The sequence below is a fragment of the Arvicanthis niloticus genome, chromosome 4, assembly GCF_011762505.2.
Source record: "Arvicanthis niloticus isolate mArvNil1 chromosome 4, mArvNil1.pat.X, whole genome shotgun sequence".
In the NCBI taxonomy this organism is placed as follows: domain Eukaryota; kingdom Metazoa; phylum Chordata; class Mammalia; order Rodentia; family Muridae; genus Arvicanthis; species Arvicanthis niloticus.
Genome location: NC_047661.1, coordinates 6,531,886 through 6,550,321, shown reverse-complemented (window position 1 = coordinate 6,550,321; position 18,436 = coordinate 6,531,886). Strand labels below are relative to the sequence as shown.

The window sequence follows — 18,436 nt, the reverse complement described above, 5'->3', positions numbered from 1 at the left end:
CTAGGTTTAACTCCTGCATGCTTTTTGGTTGATAGTTCAGTCTCTGTGAGCCCCCATGGGCCCAAGTTAGTTTACTCTGTAGGTCTTCTTGTGGTGTCCTTAACCCCTATGGTTTACTCAGTTATATCCCTGACTCTTCCTCAAGACTTCCTGAGCTCTGCCTGATGTTTAGCTGTGGGTTTCTGCATCTGTTTCCATGCACTGCTGGATGAAGCCTCTTAGGAGACATCAATTGTTAAGGATGCTGCTGACTAAAGTCATTTTAAAAAGGTTGGTCAACGTAAGAAGTGTAACAAGCAAAAAGGCCGAAGTGAGGATGCTTCAGTCCCGCTTGGGTGAAGGAAATAATCACAGGAAGCAGAGGAAGGGAGGGACCTGAGTGGGAGAGGGGAGGAGGAAGGGAAAAGGAAGCAGGATTAGATATCAGGTAGCTGGACAGGAGAGAAGCTCAGAGAGACAGGAGAATGAATGGAAATATGCAGCCTGGGGGGGGGGGGGGGAAGGGGGAGAGGTGGGAAGGATCCTCTAGAAAGTTCCAGAGACCCAAGAAGTGAGAGATTCTCAGGATTCAATGGGGGTGACCTTAGCCAAAATGCCCAACACTGGGAAGAGGGAACTCGAGTTCTATCCAGTAGACAGGGCCTCAAGGATGTGGTTACCAATCCATACCCAAAATTTCTGACCCAGAGTTATTACTGTATAAAACAACTGCAGGGACAAAAATGGAGAAGAGACTGAAAGAAAGGTGGTCCAATGATGGCTCATCTTGGGATCCATCTCATGGCAGGGGCACCAAGACCCCGACACTATTACTGGTGCTATGATGTGCTTACAGACAGGAGCCTGACATGGTTGTTCTCTGGGAGGCCATACCAGCAGCTAAGATAGACATAGATACTTACACTCAACCATTAGTCTAAAGTTGGGGACCCCTAAGGTTGATTTAGGGAAAGGATTGAAGAAGCTGAAGTGGGGGCAACCTCATAGAAAGACCAGCAGTCTCAACTAAGCTGGGAGCTCCGACAAACTGAGCCACCAAGCACAATACACAGGCCGATTTGAGGCTCCTGGCACATATATAATAGAGGTCTGCCTGGTCTGGCCTCAGTGGAAGATGTTCTTAATTCTTGAGAGATTTGAGGCTCCAGCGAAGGAAGGCGTTCTAGAGAGGGGGGAGCCCTCTTGGAGGCAAGGGGGAAGAGGAATGGGATGAGAAATTGTGGGAGCGTGGACAGGGTGCAGCAACAATGACTGGAATGTAAATCAATAAAATAATTTTAAAAAATATAAAGATAAAGCTACACACACACAAAAAAAAGGTTGGTCCAAGTTTAGTAGATTGACTTGGTTGTTCAAGTGTGTCAGATAAAGATGAGATGTCCAAGTGCTTCCAAGCCAAAAAAGTAATATATAATATATAATTATAATATAAAATATATACAGAATATATAAATATAAACAATATACTATAAATATAAAACTATATATAAAACATTTACTATACTTAGACCAACCTTTTTATGACTTCAGCCACTGTCCTTGGCAACTGATGTCTCTGGTAGAATTTAATGTGCCCAATAAAGTCTTCACAGCACAATGAATCAACTTGTTTTTCTTATTTTGACTTTGTGCACAGTAAAGCATGAGAAGCTGAGCTGTCCTCACAAAGGTCAGTGCCATCATCAAGTGGCCCCTGAGCAGGGCAGCATCTTTGCCACCAGCTGTGATGCATCTTTTGTGCAGCAGCAGCTTCACAATGACGTCCCACAGCTCAATGGTGATGAGAAACAGGTTGAAAATAGGATCCAGTGGTATGGGGTAAACTACCTCCTAAAGGCCATAGTAAATACATGCTCCCTCTTGGCTACCTAAGATGAGGGAGAGGGAAGAAGGAAAGAGCAGAAAAGTTGACAGAGACATTTATGCCAACTTTTATATTTTCCTGTCATTAAAACAGTTGTTGTTCCATGATGCTTCTAGGATGGGATGAGGAACGGTTTTGAAATAAGACAGAAGTTGGATAACATACTGATTTGGTTGTAACTCACTCTATGATGTTAGGCAAGGTATTTAGACAACTGGAAGCCTTAGTTGGCTTATCAGTAGAGTGTGTGAACACTCAGAATTCTGGCATGTTGACATTACCATGGACAATCTGAGCAGTGTCATAGCTAGTCATCAGGTGAACTTGCTGCCCTTCTGTGACAATGGGAGCTATGCTATCATTCACACTAAGTTGGGGGACTTCTTCCTTAAACAGAGAGTTCAACTCTTTGTGCCTTATTGTAATTTTAATGTAGAATAAGGATAAGAGGCCTATGGAGCTGAGAAGACAAAGATATGATAAAATTTTTATTTACTTGTTGACATTATATCATATGATAGTTAATTTTGTGTATCAACTTGACAAGGTCCATAGTTTTCAGATGTTTGGCCAAAGATCAATTTTGATACTGCAAATGTTTTTGGATGAAATTAACATTTAAATAAGTAGACTTCAAGAAAAGCAGATTAGTTGACAAAGTGTACACAGGCCTCATTCAATTACTACAGAACTTATTTTGTTCAAGAAGAAGGACTCCTCTCCACACTGACGGTGGTCTTTAGCTATAACATCAGTGCCTCTCAGGTGCCACAGCTGCTAGTCTGCTGTGTAGACTGTGCACTTTGTCAGCTTCTACAATTTTGTGAGCCAATTCCTAAAAATAAATACCAGCCTTTCTTACCTTGTCTCTCTCTTCCTCTTCTTGGTTCTGCTTTCCTGACCACCATGGTCAGGAAATACTGATTAACACTAATAAATATTTGGGGCAACAATGAATATAAATTTGAATGAATCCCTTGTGTTATACAAAGGGATTCAGGTTGGCTAGAGCTTTGCTTCTCTTTGGCTTATTTTTTTCTTTTTTTCCTTTTCTTTTATTTTTAGGCTTTTTTATTGGATATTTTATTTACATTTCAAATGTTATCCCCTTATCCCATTTCCACCCCGCACGCCCAGGAACTCCCTATTATATCCCCCCTTCTTCCTGCTTCTATGAGGATGTGCCTCCACTTCCCCCCACTCCCACCTCCCACATTGGGAGTCCAGCCTTCACGGGACCAAGGATCTCCTCTCCTACCTATGCCCAACAAGGCCGTCCTCCCCTACATATACAGCTGGAGCCATGGGTCCCTCTCTATGTGCTCCCTGGCTGGTGGTTTAGATGCTGGGGGCTCTGGTTGGTTGGTATTGTTGCTCTCCCCATGGGGCTGCAAACCCTTTCAGCTCCTTTAGTCTTCACTCTAACTTCTCCATTGGTAACCCCTTGATCAGTTCAATGGTTAGCTGTAAGCATTCACCTCTGAATATGTCAGACTCTGGCAGACCTCTAAGGAGACAGCTATATCAGGCTCCTGTCAGTATGCATTTCCTGACATCCACATCAGTGTCTACCTTTGGTGATGGTACATGGGATGGATACCCAGGTGGAATGGTCTCTAGACGGCCCCTCCTTCAGTTTCTGTCCCACACTTTGTCTCCCTATTTGCTCCCTTGAGTATTTTGTTACTCCTTCTAAGACGGACCGAAGCACCCACACTTGGTCTTCCTTCTCCATGAGCTTCATGTGGTCTGTGAGTTGAATCTTGGGTATTTCAAGCTTCTGGGCTAATATCTATCCAATTATCAGTGAGTGAATACCATGTGTGTTCTTTTGTGATTGATTTACTTCACTCAGGATGATATTTTCTAGTTCCATCCATCTACCTAAGAATTTCTCAAAGTCATTGTTTTTAATAGCTGAGTAATATAATACTGCATTGTGTGAATGTAACACATTTTCTGTATCCATTCCTCTGTTGAAGGACATCTGGTTTCTTTCCAGCTTCTGTCTATTTTAATTAAGGCTGCTATCAACATAGTAGAGAATATGTCCTTGTTGTATGTTGGAGCATCTTCTGGGTATATGCCCAGGAGTGGTATAGCTGGGTCTTCATGTAATGCTATGTCCATTTTTCTGAGGAACCTCCAGACTGATTTCCAGAGTGGTTGCACCATCTTACAATCCCACCAACAATGGAGGAGTGTTCCTCTTTTTCCACATCCTCACCAGCATCTGAGTTTTTGATCTTAGCCATTCTGACTGGTGTGAGGTGGAATCTCAGGGTTGTCTTGATTTGCATTTCCTTGATGACTAAGGATGCTGGATGTTTCTTTAGTGCTTCTCGGCCATTCAAGTTTCCTCAGTTGAGAATTCTTTGTTTAGCTCTGTACCCCATTTTTAATAGGGTTATTTGGTTGTCTGGGGTCTAATTTCTTGAGTTCTTGGTATATATTGGATATTAGCCCTCTATCAGATATGAAATTGAAAAAGATCTTTCCCCAATCTGTTGGTTGCTATTTTGTCTTATTGTCCTTTGCAGAAACTTTGTGATTTTTTTTGAGGTCCCATTTGTCAATTCTTGATCTTAGAGCATAAGCCATTGGTGTTCTGTTCAGGAACTTTCCCCCTGTGCCCAAGTATTCAAGGTTCTTCCCCACCTTCTCTTCTATTAGTTTCAGTGTATCTGGTTTATTCAAAGGTTCTTTATCCACTTGGACTTGAGCTCTGTACAAGAGATAAGAATGGATCTATTTGCATTTTTTTACATGTTGTCCTCCAGTTGAACCAGCACCATTTGTTGAAAATGCTGTCCTTTTCCCACTGGACAGTTTTAGCTCCTTTGTCAAAGATCTAGTGACCATAGGTGTGTGGGTTCATTTCTGGGTCTTCAATTCTATTCCATTGATCTTCCTGCCTGTCTGCATCAATACCATGCAGCTGGGGTTTTTTTTTTGTTGTTGTTGTTGTTGTTGTTTGTTTGTTTGTTTTTATTTGTTTTTTTGTTGTTTTTTTATCACTATTGCTCTGTAGTATGGTTTGAGGTCAGGGATGGTGATTCCTCCAGAAGTTCTTTTATTTTTGAGAATAGTTTTTACTATTCTGGGGTTTTGTCATTACAAATGAATTGGAGAATTTCTCTTTCTAATTCTGTGAAGAATTGAGTTGGGATTTTAATGGGGATTGCATTGAATCTGTAGATTGCTTTTGGCAAGATGGCTATTTTTACTATATTAATCCTGCCAATCCATGAGCAAGGGAGATCTTTCCATCTTCTGAGATCTTCTTCGATTTCTTTCTTCAGAGACTTGAAGTTCTTGTCATACAGATCTTTCACTTGTTTGGTTAGATTCACACTAAGATACTTTATATTATTTGTAACTATTGTGAAGGGTGTCATTTTTCTAATTTCTTTCTCAGCCTGTTTATCTTTTGAGTAAAGAAAGGCTACTGATTTGTTTGAGTTGCTTTTATAACTAGCACCTTTGCTGAAGTGTTTATCAGGGTTAGGGTTCTCTGGTGGAAGTTTTGGGGTCAGTTAAATATACTATCATATCATCTTCAAATAGTGAAATTTTGACTTCTTCCTCTCCTATTTGTATCCCTTTGACTTTTTTTGTTGTCTAATTGCTCTGGCTAGGATTTCTAGTACTATATTGAATAGTTAGGGAGAGAGTGGGCTTTTTTTGGTGGGGAGACTTTTAATGACTGCTGCTATTTCTTTAGGGGTTATGGAACTGTTTAGATGGTTTATCTGCTACTAATTTAACTTTGGTACCTGGTATCTGTCTAGAAAATTATCCATTTCATCCAGATTTTCCAATTTTGTTGAGTATAAGCATTTGTAGTAGAATCTGATGATTTTTCAAATTTCCTCAGTTTCTGTTGTTATGTCTCCCTTTTCAGTTCTAATTTTATTAATTTGGATACTGTCTCTGTGCCCCCTGGATAGTCTGGCTAAGGGATTATCTATCTTGTTGATTTTCTCAAAGAACCAGCTCCTCAGTTTGGAGCATAGATGTTCAGAATTGAGAGTTCATCTTGGCAGATTTTTAATTGGAGAGCATGAAGTGTCCTTCCTTATCTTTTGTGTTAACTTTTGGTTGAAAGTTGATTTTATTTGAAATTAAAATGGCTACTCCAGTTTGTTTCTTGGGACCATTTGCTTAGAAAATTGTTTTCTAGCCTTTTACTCTAAGGTGGTGTCTGTCTTTGTCACTGAGGTGCAGTTCCTGTATGCAGCAAAATGCTGGGTCCTGTTTACGTATCCAGTCTGTTAGTCTATGTCTTTTTATTGGGGAATTGAGTCCATTGATGTAATGACATATTAAGGAAAAGTGATTGTTTCTTCTTGTTATTTTAGTTATTAGAGGTAAAATTATGTTTGTGTAGCTATCTTCTTTTGTGTTTGTTGAAAGATTACTTTCTTGTTTTTTCTATGTTGTAGTTTCCCTCCTTGTGTTGGAGTTTTCCATCTATTATCCTTTGTAGAGCTGGATTTGTGGGAAGATATTGTGTAAATTTGGTTTTGTCATAGAATATCTTGGTTTTTCCGTGTTTGGTGATTGAGAGTTTTGCTGGGTATAGTAGTCTGGGCTGATATTTGTGTTCTTTTAGGGTCTGTATGGTATCAGTCCAGGATCTTCTGGCTTTTATAGTTTCTGGTGAGAAGTCTGGTATAATTTTTATAGGTCTGCCTTTATATGTTACTTGACATTTTTCCCTTACTGCTTTTAGTATTTTTTCTTTGTTTTGTACATTTGATGTTTTGATTATTATGTGACATGAGGAATTTCTTTTCTGGTCTAGTCTATTTGGAGTTCTATAGGCTTCTTGTATGTTCATGGACATCTCTCTCTTTAGGTTAGGAAAGTTTTCCTCTATAATTTTGTTGAAGATATTTACTGTCCCTTTAAGTTGGGAATCTTCACTCTCATCTATACTTATTATCCTTAGGTTTGGTCTTCTCATTGTGTCCTAGATTTCCTGGATGTTTTGGGTTAGGAGCTTTTTGCATTTTGCATTTTCTTTGACAGTTATGTCAATGTTTTCCATGTATCTTCTGCACATGAGATACTCTTCTATCTCTTGTATTCTGTTAGTGATGTTTGCATCTATGACTCCTGATCTTTTTCCTAGGTTTTCTATCTCCAGGGTAGTCTCCCTTTGATATTTCTTTAATGTTTTTATTTCCATTTTTAGATCTTGGATGATTTTGTTTAATTCCTTCACCTGTTTGGTTGTGTTTTCTTGCAATTCTTTAGGAATTTTTTGTGTTTCCTCTTTAAGGGATTCTACCTGTTTACCTGTGTTCTCTTGTATTTCTTTAAGGGAGTTATTTGTGTCCTTCTTAAAGTCCTCTACCATCATCATGAGAAGTGATTTTAAATACTGATTTTCCATTTGATGGGGTGTCCAGTACTTGCTATGGTGGGAGAACTGGGTTCTGATGATACCAGGTAACTTTGGTTTCTGTTGCTTATGTTCTTTCGCTTGCCTTTTGCCATCTGGTTAACTGTAGTGCTACCTGCACTCACTGTCTCTGACTGGAGCCTGTCTTTCCAGTTATCTTGCTTGTGTCAGAACTCCTCACAGTCCAGTTGTCACTGTGATCCTGTGATCCTGAGCTCCTGGGTGGAAGAGCTCCTGGGACTCAGGCTGCCTCTGGGATCCTGAAATCCTGCTGCTCTGAATGCAGTAGTTCCTCAGCTGCTCTGAGTACAGTAGTTCCTCAGCTGCTCCAAGTGCAGTGGTTCCTCTCTGCTTTAAGATGGTTCAGGATATGGTGTCTTCACAGGAGTAGACCAGCTTGGTATCTGTCCCAGTCAAAAGGATCAAGCCAGGGGCGGAAGGGCAGCAATATTCTGGAGGGGCAGGGCTTGGGTGGGTTGCAGCTCTGGGGCTTATGGTTGTGGCTGAGGGCTCTTACCCCCTACTCTAGGAAGGTTCAGCATATGATTTCTTCTCAGGAGCCGAACCAGTAGCTGTCTGCCCCAGCCAAAAGTACCTATCCAGGGGCAAAATGGGAGCAATATTCTGGAGGGGCAGGGTTTAGGTTGGTGATGGGTACAGAGTACCCCAGGTTCCCAATTGCAGTTTTGGGCCATAGGGTTGTGGGGGAGGGTTCTTACTGGCTGCTCTAGGAAGGTTCAGGATAAGGTGTCTTCACGGGAGCAGATCAGCTATGGGTCTGCCCCAGCCAAATAAATAAATAAATAAATAAATAAATAAATAAATAAATAAATGGGCTGGCTTATTTCTTATCCATTCTCTCTCTCTCTCTCTCTCTCTCTCTCTCTCTCTCTCTCCTTCATCTTCCACTTCTTTCTCTTCTTTCTCCTCTTCCTCTTCATTCTCCTCCTCCTCCTCCTCTTCCTCCTCTTCCTCTTCCTCTTCTTCTCCCCCACTCTGTATGTGTGGGTATGGGTATGTATGCCACTATCAGTGTGCAAACATATGCATGTTGAGACCAGAGGAAAACCTTGAATTTTTTTTTCAATAAAAAACCTTATTTAAAAAAAATGTCTCACCAAATGGAGGAGCTGTGTAAGGCAGACCCCCAGGAACTCTCTTGTGTCTATTCTCCAGCAATGCAGTGACAGGAACTTACAGATACCATAGGATGCTGGAGAAAACAACTCAAATCTCATATAGTACCATAACTGTTTTGTCAAATGAGCCATCTTCTCTATCCACATTTTTCTTCTTTTTTACTTTATTTTTATTTTAAAGATTTTTTAAGGGTCAGATACTTAATAACTTTGCTTAGTATTTGACCTTTGTTGTTGATAGTTAATAAAACCAAGAAAATAGCGAGTTTTTAGGCAATTTGTTAAATACATATAAAACATATTTATATGTACTAGCTATTGCAACTTTCTAAAATAATTGTTTTAGAAATGAAAGAGTAATGTGAAAGACAGCACCAAGGATTTATTTATTCTGTTCTGGGCTAAGCATCTTAAAGCATTTATCTGATATGTGCCCACTAGCAGCTCATGTTGGAGGTGGTGCCATTAAATCTTGTTTACAAATCAGCCCTGCAAGGAACATCTCCAATAAACGGCTAGCTGAAAACTTGAACCCTGCTCAGCTAATTCCAAAGAAGCCTGAACTTTGGGGCCCTTAAAGACATGTTTTCATATTCCCACTCCTTGTAGAAGACACCTCCGAGTCTTTTGTAGCACAGGTCTTGTGCTAGTGTTGTATTTCTGGAACTCGGCTAACGTCTAGAACTCAATTAGGACAGAGATAGATCAAGTGACCAGGCTACAGAGCTAGTGCACTATCCCTCCTGTATTAAAGAGTCTCATTTATGACTATTAATATTGAAAGGAATGAAATGCATCTTTAAATCAGTCATCAATTTCTCCTGCCTTCACACTTGCGGCAGAACCACTCCTGAGAACATTCAAAGTATCTGAAAAAGTCTGGAAGGGCTAAGGCTCTGTAGGGCTCATGGGGAGCACCTTCTTTTTGCTCATCTTAAAGAGGAAACTGAGGCAGGCATTAAATCATCTGCTCACAGTGCTGTAGGAATAGAGCCTCCAAAGTTTAAGATGCACAAAACTTCTCTAGGAATCTCATTAAAGAGCAGATTCTGGTTTTGTAGCAGTGAAATGGAATCTGTAGTCTGTCTTACCAGCTGCCAGGCAAGGGTGATGCTGCCCTCCTTGGGCTGCACTGGGAGGAAAGAGAAAACATGTATGACAAGTAGGCTAGGGACAAGTTAAAGTGACTCCATCTCCTACCACAGAAATAATTGCTCACCTACACCTATCTACTGCTGCTCTATTCACAAGAGCAAGGATGTAGAAGCAGTCTAGATGATTGGGCAATTAAAAACAGATATATATTTTCTGGAAATAATTCAGTGATGTAACCTACACTCAGACAGACAAACAAATCAGACATAATTTTTTTTTATTTCATGTGCAGGCCCTTGCTTTGAATTCGTGTGTGTGTGTGTGTGTGTGTGTGTGTGTGTGTGTGTATGTGTGTGTATGTGTGTGTATGTGTGTGTAAGACAGCCCTCAGCCTCCAGTATTGTTGCTTAGGAGCCACCATTTTGTTTCATTGAGACAGTATCTCTCACTGGTATCTGGAATTTGCCTATTAGGCTTGGCTACTTAGCTAGTGAGCGTCAGGAATCCTATTGTCTCTACCTCCCCATTAGCAGAATTAGAAGCAAGCTAATGAATCTGTCTTTTGTGTGGATTTTGAAGATCAAACTCAGGTACTTGTTGGCATGGGAAGACATTTATCAATTTATCTATCTCCATAATCTCTTCCTTCAGTTACTTTAAAAATATCATTAGACTAGAGCAATCCATTCCCACAATGAGACTACTTCAGAAAGCAGTGAATTTGTCACTAAAGGTATTCAAGTAAAATATACTGACCTTAAGAACTGGGGTTGAGAATCTCTCACAAGTCTGTTTAACTGTGAAATAGATTGATATACAGAGAGCATGACTGATATGTCCCCTTCCATTCTGAAGAATCTGTACAGACAGGTATTGCCATCTTCCCCCTCGTTATTAAAATTGCAAGTGGAAAAAATTGTTTCATTCATGTGCAGCTGCTCCTATCTCTAAGATAGAGAGGCAAAAATAGACTTTTTATTGAGCATTTTCTCCCAATTCCCAAATGAATTTTTTTTTTTTTAGTTCTAAAGTGGTATCATTCCATTTTCGTATATCAAGGGCATGTCTTCATTCAAAAAACAATATCATTCAGATATCAGATCTCTAACATGTATGTATCTCTTATAAGTAATATCACATCTCTTGGATGATGTGAATAAGTCATTTTAGGAAATTATTTTTCCCATCCGTTTTGCTACATGTCTTAAAAATTCTCTGTCATTGTCTTTCTTGTGTGTGGAACTATCAAAATTAGAATGAGATATAGATCACCCACACTAAGCTATTATCAGCACCACTTCCTTGGACAGAGCAAGTTTGGATATTGGTGTTGATATTGTGCTCATGAGAAAACAGGGATGAGCTTTGCTGCAGGCAGCACCACTGGCTGGCACCTCTAGCTGTTAGCACGCTGGAGTCTCTACAATATGTGCGACCAGTCCCCATATCCTGAAAGCCACTATTAGCCAATGGCATACTAATAGGGACTGATTCCTGAGTGCTGCAGGCACCCCTCCAACAGATGAGACTGTTAGATGAGGATTTTCATCAGTGGACTAAGTATTCTTAGAAGCTAATCTACCGTCCCAGATACTTCCTGACCAAGTCCTCTTCTTTCTTTTACAGGCATCCGACTTGCACTAGGATCTTCTTGCTTCCTCTTCTTTATCCTTATAGGCATTCCTCCTCCGAAGTCTCCCATGCATCTGACTCTTAGAGGACCCAACCTCACATCAGTAGTAGTGAGAGTGTGGGAAGAAAGCAATGGCAAGATGGGAATGTACAGCAGGCCTACTCACAGACCAGAAGGGTAAGAGGACACCTTCCTAATGACACAGAGGACATGGGAGGTCCCTAGCCAATGTCGGAGGCCCAAATACTAAAACTTGCACCCAGAAAGAGTGGGACCATTTTTTTTTTAAAATCTAGAGGAGAGAGGCAGTTGTCTATAGGGCAGAAGGGTTTACTGGTTACTACTAGATTGTATGCAGGCCTACAATGTTACTGGAACCTTAGTGAAAAACTAAAGATTAAACTGACAGCCAGAGATTCTTATTGTCAGCACACAAAGAACTCTGCTCCTGCAGTAAAAGCTGAATACAGATGCTGTGTGACTGGTTAGATAGTTGGGGAGAGCTATGGAGCAAGTCTATTATGCTGAGTTCAGAACTCTGGGTATCAGAGCCTGGAATGGTATAACATGGGATGGAATGTTCTAGGTGGGCATTTCTGAAGACTTCTCCAAATGCTCTAAATTTTCCCGGGCATCTCACCTTTTCCTGGGTATGGCTCACAACTCAGAGGTAGAAGACAATTGCAGTGACTTCTGCACTGCTCAACAGTTCATCCCAATTCCTTAGTTGCTAAAAATCCGAGTGTTTGTGGACCTGTTGAGACTAATAAATGAGAAAAATACTTAAGTTTCAGAATCTACTAGGATATACTTGTTACTGGGAAGGTCTCCTGGTATTAGACTTTGAGGGGGCGTAATTAAGGGAATGGAATAACATATGTGAAACCTGGTCCATTTCTAGAGCTGAAAAATATGTATATGTGTTGAGGTATGTGAGTTACATGCAAATTCTATATACTGTCCACTATACATTAAGGACTTTTGCACCAGCAGATTTTGGTAATCCTGGGTGTCCTGGAACCTAACCTTCCCAGATACTATCGAATGACTGTGCTGACATGAGAAGACTTAGTATTACATAACATTAACACAAGAAAGTTTGGCCATGGGAGAGGCACTGACTAACCAGAGAAGATGGCTTAGCCAGTTGACATTAGCAGCTTCATTGTTAGCCACTGAAGCTGAGAGAAACACCTAGGAAGTGGCTAAGGTCATTGAGCTGCAGCTTATGTTGGGAGTACTTGTTACTTTACAAAAAAATCTAAGTTCATTTCCCAGAACCCATACTGCTTCCTGAATCTGGGGAAGGGGAGGGTGTTAATTGTGCCACACAGTGGAATGATAACAGTTGTCATGCAGGTGAATAACTCAGACCTCAGATCTCCTACCACAAGGAATATTGACCGCCAGTTCCTAATCCACTACCACATTGTGTGGCCACCTTTCCCAGTTGAGTGATAAGCATGTCCTCCTGAGAGATGTGGGAGATCCTCCTTGCAAATCAATCTCCCTCTCTCTGTCTCTTTTTCTGTCTCTCAGCCTCTATGTCTCTTTGTCTTTCTCTGTCCCTGTTTTTGTATCTCTCTGTGTGTCTATATCTGTCTTTCTGTCTCTCTGTCTCTCCCTCTGTCTCTCTTGTTACGCAGATCAGGCTGACCTCAAAATCAGTGTGTGGCTGAGGCTGCTCTTGAACTCTAGAGCCCCTTCTATCTACCTCCTGTGCCCTGGGGTCACAGGCGTTCAAAGCCATGCCTGGCCTTCCCTGAAGGCTTGAATCAAAACTGCACACTACAGTGCCCCATTCCCTCACTTCCCTGCTGCAGGAAAATTATAAGAAATGAACCTACCACATACCTATTACAGGAGGCATGTGGCAGGTACTCCTCAAATGGAACTCATTAAACATTCATTGCAATTTGAAGAGAAAAATGTATTTTGGTTGATGAGAAAAATATAGGAAAGTTTGGATCACATAGTTAATGAGGGCAGTAATAAAAATTGAATCTAGGACTGAGTGAAGAAGTCAGCTATTTCTCGTGTGTGTGTGTGTGTGTGTGTGTGTGTGTGTGTGTGTGTGTGTGTGTTAATTTGGGTTGTCTGTAAAGCAGATGTAGGGACAGCATTATACATATAAGATACAGTGAGGAAAAAACTAAAACCCCATAACATAAAGAAGGGAACAGGACAAGCAGAAGTCTCTAGAAGGGAACCATGTCTCAGTTCTGTTCCTGTAATGGGAAGGGGAGGGGAAGAAGAGAATGGTAGAGGGACAACCTTAGTCACTTCCACACTTTAGAAATGTCCAGCCACCTACTGAGGAATTCTTAACTGCTTCTTAACCTGAAGTAGTACAAGATGATTCTGGAACATTCTATGATGGGCTATCAGTAATGACTTAGAAGAGCCTGTTGCTGAACCAGAGCCTGACCTTGAACCAGAACAAGAGCAAGAATCTGTATTTGAAAAGGAAAGGAAAGGTGGGCTGCTATTAAAAGCACCCTCCTGGAGGGTTCTTCTCAAGAATGCACAGACACAGTGCAGGACATGAGGATTTTTCCTTAGGCTTCTGTGACCAGGAAGAACCTCCTTGAAGCTGCCTTGGTTACTGGGCATCACCTCTCCACGTTAAAGAGTCACTTCACAGGCCTATCCAGATCTTAGCCTGTATCTCAGGTCCCACTGTAGAATTCTCAGGAAGAGAGAGAGAGAGAGAGAGAGAGAGTCAGAGAGAGCAATGATCAAATAGTTTAGCCCATAGAGCTGCAAAGCAAGTTGATATAGAAACCAGAAGAACTGTGAAATATCAAGGCAGTCTCTAATTCTCTACTGGGGCTCTTGAATGGGGTACATTAATCATAGAAACTATACAGTTTTGTTTTTGTTGACCCTGACTCTAGTCAGAATGTCATTAGCAACAAACCTATCATGTTTAGGAGTGAAATCGCAATGTGGAAGAGAAGCCTTGAGCCACCAGGGAAGAAATCAGGAAGCAGCTATCAACATGGACTGAGTGATGAAGAGTCCTCCCTACTGGAGGCACTGTGTAGACACCAGATTTGGAATAGGAAGGAGAATTGCTCCATCAAAGTTAATCTCTCTGCCAATCTTTTAAAAAAAGTTAAAAAAAACACTTCTTTAAAAGGATGTAAATCTACTTTTGATGTTTCGTTCTATTATTTCTTACTTTCTAAATGTTTCAAAGGCTTGGAGGAGGGACCAGAAAGGTGGCTTGTTGGTCAAAGTACTTGCTATGCAAGTCTGATGAGCTGAGTTTGATCCACAGAACACACACACACACACACACACACACATACACACACACACACACACACAAAGCTAGATGCAGTAGCCCCTATCAATAATTATATCAATAATTATATCAATAATTATATCAATAATTATAGCACTCTTGGACAATGATCCAGAAGCTTAGTGGGTAGATAGTCTAGAGTACACCGAATAGTGGCAGAGAGACTTTGACTCAAGACCAACGTGGGAGGCAAAACCTAACACCTGAAAGTTGTCCTCTGGCCTCCACATGTATATTGTGGCATACAAACTCACACATATGAACACACACACACACCTGTGGGAAATACAAAATTTGATAAACATTGTGGAAGTAGGAAAAGTCTAAATTGCTTTTTTAAAGTGAAAGTGTACCCCTGTGGATAAGTTGTACACTTGTCTAGCTAGAGCCACTACACTGGTAACTGCATCTCTGCATAGGTTCCAGACACTTGTTCTTTGTTTAGTGCAATGCAAATTTTCAAATTATTCCAAAGTCTCCTAGCATGATCATTAGAAATCTAGTTATATCTTGTGTCCTGAATGAGCCTCTCAGAATTGTCTCACACCAGACATGAAGCCCTAACAAATAGTTACAAGCATTTCACTATGATGGCCCGCTCCCTTGGAGAATTCCAAAGAGAGGGTCACTCTCTGTGGAGCTTAAAGCTTGGAAAGACAAAGCATTACTCCAAGGCCAGGCATTACTATAGTGTCATTTGTGGTGTTGTGGTTCTCAGAATGCAGTATCTTTCCCATGCCTTATTTTTCTTTCATCAGTTCATGGAGAGATGGTTTTTTGATGAGGCTGGGCTGAGATCATTGAAGAGCAGAAAGAATCCTTGGCCCAGGAGAATCTTATGATCTACAGGGATGGAGTTGAGAAGATTGGCACATAAAAGCCTTTGCAGTTTTGCTATAAGACTCACAATTTAAGCTTAATCAATTTCGGCAGCTATGTCTAAATGTTCAGGCAAATTCACACTAGAAGACCACATTTAGGGTACTTTACAAGGCATAACCTCTGAAAAGTAAAGGGAAGCTTAGCCCTTTAAATAAAGCTCAGAAATCCAATGGGCTACACAATGAATCCTAGGGACAAGAACTGAAAAGAAATCCAAAGAACAAGCACACACACTTTTGAGTTGCACACATCACTTCATGGCATGAAACATTTTATATTACTCTTCATTTTAAAGTGTTCTCCCACTTCACTTCTAAGTTAGTATCATCATCGCTCATAGTAACAATTATGTTACCAGGGAAAATGAGGGCTGACTACCAAGAACACTTAAAGAACCAAACTCAGACTTACTTTATGGACATCACTTTGAAATGTCGATGACACTGATGTCATTCTTTAGTGAATATTCACATGGGATTGGATTATCTGAGAAAAGTCAAGTCAAATCCAACTGAGCACTATACATGCCATGGGAACGAGAGATGAATAAGAGTAAGTTGTTTTCCCAGAGATTTATATATTATTAGTCAGTGGGTTCCCCCAGCAGACTGCCCAGAACTCCGAAGCTAATGGTAGCATTCATGAAAAATATTTTCTGAGATTAAAAGAGATGAAAAAGAGGTGATCCAGTGTTGCTAACTGGAATAGCTGAAAAGTTGAGGTTAAAGGGAGACAAACAGCTTAGCTAGAAATTAGAATTTTAGGTGAACCAAGGAGTGGAAACTCAGCAGTGATCTGGTTTTGTGAGCATGAACAGCTCATCATATCCTCTCCCCTGAAATAAAAATGCTTTATGAAACAGTTGGAGCTGTGTCTCAGCTAGCATAAAAATTGCTCATCAAGTGAGAGATAAGATTTTAGTGGAAATTGGAAAGACAATTGTGTTGTAATGATATGTTCAGGAAGCCTGTGCCTGTACAGAAAACTGATTTGGGTAAAATTCAGAAATCTTCATAATTAAGAACTTAAGGATTTGTAAAGAACTAGATACTCATCCAGCAAATAGACTAAGTATCAGAACAACTTTGTATCTATTTATTGTTACCTATTGTATGTGTGTTTTTAGTATTCTTGCACTTAATAGAAATGTTTAGATATCACTTATATTTGTATGTGTGCAAACATATATATGCACATATAACATATCATGTATTGATCTGTTTAATCATTTTTTAAAGCAAGTGTCATGTGTGCGTTAACATTGTGCTATATGGAAGGATACAGAGAATAGTCATTTCACCATGAAAAACACTTATGGAGTAAGGGCAGGCCTGGCTCAGAATTGGAAAAAGCCCTTAGAGTTTGCATCTCATGCTCACTTCTGGCTATCTGTACATTTCCTTGTTAAGTAATTTGATAAGTAAGAGAAGTCAGTCCACCTTATTTTCTTTTTGATATGGTTTTCTTTCCAATATTTTAAAAAATAATCCTTGATTATTGACCTCACAATGATCACAGGGCAACTTGTCAACCCAGTGCAGAGAACTTATACAGAAATGGAGATATTCTCTCTGTGCCTTATTACAGTTCCTGGTGATGTAAGAACTGACAGAAGCCATCCAGGAAAGACTACGGCAAGCAACTGAGTTTCCTGGAGATGGCCCACCATCATTTTGGATGGCTGCAATGAGTACACTCTGGAGAGGCGCAGCCCAAGAGACTTTGTCCTAGGATTGCTTCTCATTGCTAATATGCCTTTCCTGCCATCATGACATAATCTAATGGTTCCTGGGCATTAGCTCACCCTACTGGGCAGATTCCCTGCAGATCAACATGAAGATGAACTCTGTTTAGATGAATCAATGACTTTATAGTATTCCTGATTTGATTCAAATAATTTTGGTAAGAAAGCTTAAGGAGATGGTTTTAGTTGTTTTGCCAAAAAAAATGTAATGAAGTTAGAATCAAGAATAGAATGTGCCAACAGGCAGTGGTGGCGCATACCTTTAATCCCAGCACTTGGGAGGCAGAGGCAGGAGGATTTCTGAGTTTGAGGCCAGCCTGGTCTACAAAGTGAGTTCCAGGACATCCAGGACTACACAGAGAAACCTTGTGTCAAAAAACCAAAAAAAAAAAAAAAAAAAAAAAAAAAAAAAAAAAAAAAAAAAAGTACGCCCATCCTCATAGAATAATAAATAAAGGCTGTATAATAAGGAATCCAATGAGCTTTTATAAGTTACACTAAGAAGAGACATATGTTTGGGACAGATTTGTGATCAAGGAAAAACATTCATCCTAAGTCAAATTCAAGGATGAGGCCACAGGTATCCACTGTGATCAAGCAAGGCCATGTGAAACTGTGAATTTGAACTTATATTGAACTTATAATGAAACACTGCTTTGAACTTAATATCAGCATCTTTCTGATATTCCCTCTTTTTTGTAACATGTTATCTATGAGGTAATTTTATAAAGGACTTTTGTCTAGGAAGGTATAAAAAAACTGAGAGAAAAAAATAAAGGGTGGCTGTTGCTCCACCCACTAAATGTGTGTGTGCATATACACTATCTATATGTATATACCGTGTGTGTGTGTGTGTGTGTGTGTGTGTGTGTGTGTGTGTGTGTGCGCGCGCGCGCAAGTGTGTGTCTGACTTTCTTTCTTTTCTTTTCTCTCTGGCTCATGAAAAGTTAATGAGCCTGGCCATTGAGGAGCCCTCAAGCCAGAGAAAAGAGCACAAGTAACTAAGTCTTTTTCTTAATCCCCTGCTGCTATCAGCGGAAGTTAAATTGTCAGAAGCCATCAGCTTCTGGTCCCAGAGAAAGAAAGAGTTACATTGTCAGAAGCCAGCAACTTTCAGCCTCAGAATAGCAAGAAAGAGTTAAATTATCAAAAGTCAGCAGCTTTGGGCCCCACAACTGCCAACACCACACCCCTTTGGAGCCTACCTTGGTTTACCCTGTAATATCAAAGCTGGCTTTTGACAAAGAACAATATGAAGGATCCTTCCATGCTTCTGAATGTACTTTGCATGCAGAGGGGACCATCATGGATGTGGATGGTTAAGTGGTAAAAGTAGTACCCTCTGTATCTGGAATTAGC

General features: G+C 40.4%; 1 pseudogene; it reads left to right on the top strand.

Moving 5' to 3' along the window:
* Positions 1 to 1,596: 1,596 nt before the first annotated feature.
* LOC117706787 (peptidyl-prolyl cis-trans isomerase D pseudogene) overlaps positions 1,597 to 18,436 on the top strand; it is a 40,065-nt pseudogene continuing 23,225 nt past the window's right edge.